The sequence below is a fragment of the Rhipicephalus sanguineus genome, chromosome 10, assembly GCF_013339695.2.
Source record: "Rhipicephalus sanguineus isolate Rsan-2018 chromosome 10, BIME_Rsan_1.4, whole genome shotgun sequence".
Classification (NCBI taxonomy): domain Eukaryota; kingdom Metazoa; phylum Arthropoda; class Arachnida; order Ixodida; family Ixodidae; genus Rhipicephalus; species Rhipicephalus sanguineus.
The window spans coordinates 108,087,243-108,093,594 of record NC_051185.1 but is presented as its reverse complement, the minus strand read 5'-3'; positions in this window follow the sequence as shown (position 1 = coordinate 108,093,594).

The window sequence follows — 6,352 nt, the reverse complement described above, 5'->3', positions numbered from 1 at the left end:
AGCAGGGCTTCCTGCCGTACTTCACACGCGACACGAACTTACTGTGAGTAAGGGACTAATCTACTGGGGTCATCGGGTGGTTCTGGCCGAAGCTGTGCGGTCAATATTCTTCAACTACTCCACGATACCCATCCCGGCATGACGGCTATGAAGCGTCTGGCGCGCTCATTGTTTTGGTATCCCGGATTGGCCACGACATTGAAGAGTTGGTGCACATCTGCCAGCCATGTGTCCAGAATAGGCCCATGCCAGCAAGGCAGGCCCCTATCAGCTGGCCGAAAACCAACAAACGTTGGTCTCGCCTGCACATCGACTACGCTGGTCCGGTGGAAGGGCATATGATCTTGGTCGTAGTGGATGCGGAAACTAAATGGTTGGAAGCAGTACCCCTCAAAACAGCTAGTGCAGAAACCACAGTTGAAGCACTGCGTGGTATGTTCGCGCGTTTTGGCCTGCCTCAGACAGTCGTCTCCGACAATGCGCCACAATTTAACAGTTCAGTTAATAAAAATTTTTTGAAGATAATCAGGTGCGCCATGTCAACTCCGCCCCATATTATCCTCAGTCAAACGGATCGGCAGAGCGCGCTGTGCGCACCATTAAAGAAGGAATGAACAAAAACAAAGTGGGAAGTTTGCTCAGTCGGATTAACAAGTTCTTACTACGTTACAGGACAACACCGACTCAGGGCGGCCAATCACCCGCCAAGATGATGCTCGGTTTTCAGCCAAGGACCCGTCTAAGCGCACAATTTACAGAGGAGGTGGACCGGGAAGCCCATGGTGAACACATTCACAGCGCCGATGCAGCGTTTTCCTCAGGGGGCGCCTGTGTGGTCACGCCAGTACAATCAAGCCGGTCAGCGATGGTTACCCGGCACGGTGACGTCATCAAGAGGTAGGCGCTTGGTTATGGTGGACACCACCGGAGGAACGCAGTGTCGTCATGTGGAGCAACTGCGGCCACGGCACCTCACAACGGTGGCAAAGCAGGAGCTCTCCGCGACCCGGTCTTCTGAGCAGCAACCCTCACCACGTGATCCACCCTCACATGACCAACCTTCGGCAGGCGACAACATCGAGTCAACAGACTTATCGCTGTGCACATCGCGGTCTCCCAGTGAGACCGATTCAAGGACACCGACGGCATCGGAACTTCCCAGGCGTTCTACGCGCATAAGAAGGCAGCCAGACAGACTTGGCTTCGTCTAAGGGAAAGGAAGTGCCAGGTCGCGGCATCTAAAGTGCAGACTCGGCACCAACGTGTGCGCATGCGTGCTCAAAGGCACACAGCATAAATACAGCAACGCTATCTGCAATAAACGATTCTTGTTCTGGTGCTTACGGTGTGTGTTACTGCCGCGGCACGATACTACAGCGCCTCTTTCGGTTGAGGCGCGGAACTAATGGCATGTGAGCGGCAGAAAGGAGCAGGCGCTTGCTGCAGGGACGCGGTGCTGGATGTTGGCTGCGCTTCGTTGTGCTCTCGTCGCTTGTGTCCTGCACTGCCGAAAGGCCCCGGGAACCAAGCCCGAGCAGACAGGCTGTGCTGTAGGCTGCACAAACAGCTATGCAAACATGAATAAAGCCGGGGAGTAGATCCAGTTCCATCGGTTCCCGTCTGCAATCGCCGTCGCCGACGGCCTTGTTCACGCACCGGCCGCCAACGACGGCCCTCGTTGCGTCAAGCTACATGAAATACATAGACTGAAGATAGCTGTTGAAATATTAGAATCGGTGACACATCGAAAATAAAAGGAAAGCAAAACAGGAACAGGAGTTTGCACGATGTACACCGGAGGAACAGCATGTGCGATCGGCCAAGCATTGCGTAAAGAAAGCCGAAAATCAAATAGGAGACGTAGGGTATCCTATTCAAATGTTGGGAGACAATGTTGACGTGTAGACAGAATAACAAGGTATTAAATATTCGGCAGATTCCATGCCTTGTGGGAATCGGTTTGCGAAGCGGTCAGCAAGTAGTTCTATGCTGCATTTTTTTTTGTTTGTGTTGAGCCAAGCGTTACGAGGTGGATTGACGTGTTTTTGTAAGTGCAGTAGTTGTGTACACATCGTGGTCTTACCAGGCACGTCGACTACACTGGCGTTCAAAGGGTAACTTATGGTCTGACGTAACGTCAGCACCCACGTTACACCCTTCCCTTCTCTAGAGCAGGCGCACGAAAACACGTACGCCAGCTGGTCAAGTCTTTGAAACTGTAGCGCAAAAAAAACTAGCAGCGCCATGGGTGCACTTGCGCTGTCAGGATTCGCCTTCGCGCCAGGGGCCCTCCAGACAATAATGAGGAACAGCGAGTTCGGCAGTTAAAATGCAAAGATGCTTATTTTACATCGTGTCGCCAATCGGGCCTGCCTCATTTGCAGTCCCAAAAGGGAGGAGGCATCGTGCCCCCTCTGGTCCGTCTCCGAGCGAAAACAAACGCCTACAAGCACAGCACCACGCAAAGAAGCTGACTCGTTTGATGTTCCGACAGCGCTCATCGGTGTGGACATGAGAGGGACACCATGTCATTCTCTCTAGATGACTTGGCGGCCATTAAACGCATCCACAACAGCAAATGACTGCGCGGGAGTCTGCCTGAAGTCCGACGACGGGCCCCGTTGTCTGAACACATGTCTGAGAGTCGAATGCTTCGTGCATTGTTCACAAGAACACTGTTGCTGCCGCTTCTCTTTGCCTCTCGGCAACAAACGCAACAGCATACAGCTTCGAATTGCTCAAAAAGAAACGCCGCGCTTCTCTTCGAATACGTGCCGAAAGTAGCAGAGCCTGCTCCGCATCGTCTGCTTAACATGCCAGTGCTGTTCCTGCCGCCGCTTGGGGCGCTTTTCGGGAGAGGCGTAGCTGGCGCCTTACGACGGCCGCCCGGTGCCTATAATACAGGGATCGATCGGGTTCAAGTGCTACTACGGTCACTTTTAATTGTGATCAGGCCCTATCGGGATCAAGATGAGCGCGATCTGCCTCGTTGATCGAAGAAATCTGATTCGGATCGGCCGCATTGGATCAAAAGTGCCCAAGTCACATTGCAACACGAATACACGGATAAAATATGGCACACAAAATGAGAAACACAAAGATGTCTTCTTTGTGCCATCTTTTGTCCGTGTGTCATGTTAAACACACACCAGCGAAAATGTCATAGAAAAAAGTACACCGTCTCCCGCTAAAGGGGACCATGAGTAGATGCGAAGCCGGAGCACTTGCACGATCGCGTTCCGTTGGCGTTCGTTGGGCATTCTACCGAGCTCGCGTCGTGGAACGCGAAGAGCGACGCTACGCGCGTCGTATCTTCCATCTAGCCTGGCCGTTAATTCTCACAGGGCGAGCGGGGAACGCGGTCGACAGGCGGGCGAGAGGGGGCAGCGTAGGAGAGGAGAGAGAAGGGGAGGGGACGCGCATGCGCTCGAGCTCATCGCGGCGTTGCGCAGGAGAGAATTTCGGCATGTCTAGCCCGCGTTTCAGAGGGAGAGTGGAAAGGGGGAGGGGAAATGGGAGAGGGTAGATGACAGGGTGAATGGTGAGGGGGAGTGGAGGTGTGTGGAGAGGGTATGCGCATGCGCAGTAAGGGTGGTCACGCCGCACACCACCACCGGATTGAGCTCCGCCTTACGATACTTCGCATCTAATAAAATCCCACTCACCTCCAAGTAAGACATCGCCAAGATGGTAGCATTCCTCGATCTACAAGTCTGATACGCTTCGCGGACTGAAATCCTTAATGCGATTAGTGTCCACAATCGCGCGATACCCATCTTTATGGACTACATACGCAACTTTTGGCGCATCTGCCATTTCAAAGCGCTGTCCTAGTTTAGGCTCCTGCGGTTTCGGAAGTCAAACAGCCTTTCAAAGTTACCGCCTACCTGCGCCAGGCGCCGCCTACCTGTGCCACGTACTGCCTACAATAGCAACGACCATAGAGTTTCCTACAATACTAATTTTAGGAAATCTGTGGCAACGACAACAACATGACAACAAAGACGACGTCCAATCTCCGGCCCCAAGACAAGCTGGCGCGCTTTTGCTCTCAGCGTTGCCTGCTGCTACCGACCTGCCGTAAGGTGCGCTCAAGGAGGTTAAAAAAAAGGCAGAGACTGCTGCGCCGTGCGGTGCACGAGCCGCTCCCACACAGAATAAACGTTCGCAAATTGAACCTTCTGATCTTCATGGAGCGTGATTGAAGAGGGAGTTAATCGCGATCGAGATATCTGACGCCGATCATCCTCGATCGCGCAGAGATTACAAGATCGAAACTACGCACTGATCACGCCCAATCGTGGTAGCCGCATTTGATCTTTCTTATGTTCATTTTTTTGTGCGTTCTCGATCGTTCTGCCTTGAGAGCAGAACAGAACCTTGAGCAGAATCTTGAGAGCGTGCCACGCTTCGCAACCCGTTCCGAATGGGGCAGCTTGATGAGCGCCGACATCACTCTCAAAATCAAATGTCGCTGTCGGCCACAGAAAATTTGACAAGTCCAGAGGAAAGCTGGTCCTCGCTTCGCATGTCTCTTTGCTTAATTTCATGCGTTTGTGCATAAATAACAGACGAAGCGGAACTGATGCAAGCGCCGATTGGGCTTTCACTGGGCTTCCTTGTCGCCCTACATTTGCAAGGTGATGTGACTAGCTCTTGAACGTAATACACCTGCAGAGTGACGGCACTGACGGGGATACTCATCCGTAGCAAGTAGCCTTTATAGCTCCTTGTTCCCGAGTACCCGAAAATGCTGGTCCTTGAGGTAAGTGGGTAGCGTGCCATCACCGTAGCATCTGCAGGCCGCGAGAAACTCGCGCGCCTGCAGGCATTGTTCCTGTGAACAGGTGAACCATGCATTACAGCATGCAGGCTAGCCTGAAGAGCGCTTGCTCTCTTCTACAGTCCTTGAGGCTGTCTCTTTCTCAGAGGAGTATTTCTAGAATTCTCGTCCGAAAGTCTTTAACGTGTTTCCCATTTTACTAAGCTTTTAGCAGGATTTTTGTTGCTGTATGTCCCAGGCACTCCCAGATTATCTTTTCCCATCAACAGCAAACTCAAGTGAAATAAAAATATGCAAACATTAGGAATGACGTTGACAGTTTTCTTTTTTTTTAATTTAGTATAAAGCAGGCAATTTATTTTCACAGAACGTTGCAACTGACAGCAGTAAACAGACGGGAGAAACCATTTACATTTATTTGTTTGTTTGTTTCACAGTACTGCAGGCCATAACAGGCCCAAGCAGGAGTGGAAAATCAAAGCACAATTAGGGAACAAAAAATAATTGCAATTATATAATAACGCCACTATAACAATTGAACAGGGTTTCATCACTAAACATACAATACATACTACGTAACAAACAAATCAAAAAGATAATTAAAACAAAAATTTTTCCAGTGTCGCTTGAGAATTAGCTTCCTCAAAAATGGTTTTAGGAAGAGCGTTCCAGTTGGAAATTGTCTGTAAAAAAAAAGCTGTCTTAAATGCACGAGTTTTAGCAAATATCGGTTTCGGAGAGTGGCCATCATTGTGATGAGTTTTCCTGGTGTCTAATGGTTTTACATATGCAGGTATCGACATGTCAAATTTGCCTTTTAATATGTCATGCAAGAACACTATCCGGGCATGTTTTCGATGCATCTGTAACATTGTAATGTTGGATATGTATGGGATGCAAAAGAAGACAGCCACGAAAGCTTGTGCTAGCAAGATAAATAGTGGTTTAAAAAACTGAACAAACATAGCGGCAAGAACAAAGATACGGTATGCGTAGATATACTTTCTTAGGCAAATGCTTGTTCTACTACATCTGGTGTGAATTGTTTTAATCTCATTTGCATGTAATTCATGCTTGTGTCCACGCGATACTTCAAATCGTTGATCTGTGGAAGACACTAGATGCAAGGTTACTCCATTCTTGCGTTCTTCAGGATTGGTAACAGAGCACCTTGCAAGAGAAACCTTGATAACAACACTATAGCATTTGCACAAAAGATGCCGCACACATTGGAATAAGCAGCACGGTATAGGAGGCGGTGCCCAAAAGTAACCGCAATAGCTGGGTGAAGCGAGCGCAGTATGCAATTCTCCTGCTAGGGCAAGCGCCGCACAACTTATTTCGAGGGAACTGCATCTGGTTGCTTCTCCGAGGAAGGATTTCTCTGGGTTCAGTGATATTTATTGTGAAATCAGTTTCGCGCACTCGGCGTTTTTTTCGTGATGGCCGATTGAAGTGAGCAGCTGGCAGCTGTTGGATTGTGTTTCTTACTCTGGCAAAATGACTAGGCAACTGTAGTGATATTAAACAGTTTACAAGGACGCTGCGATGGGAAAATGTAAGGGTATG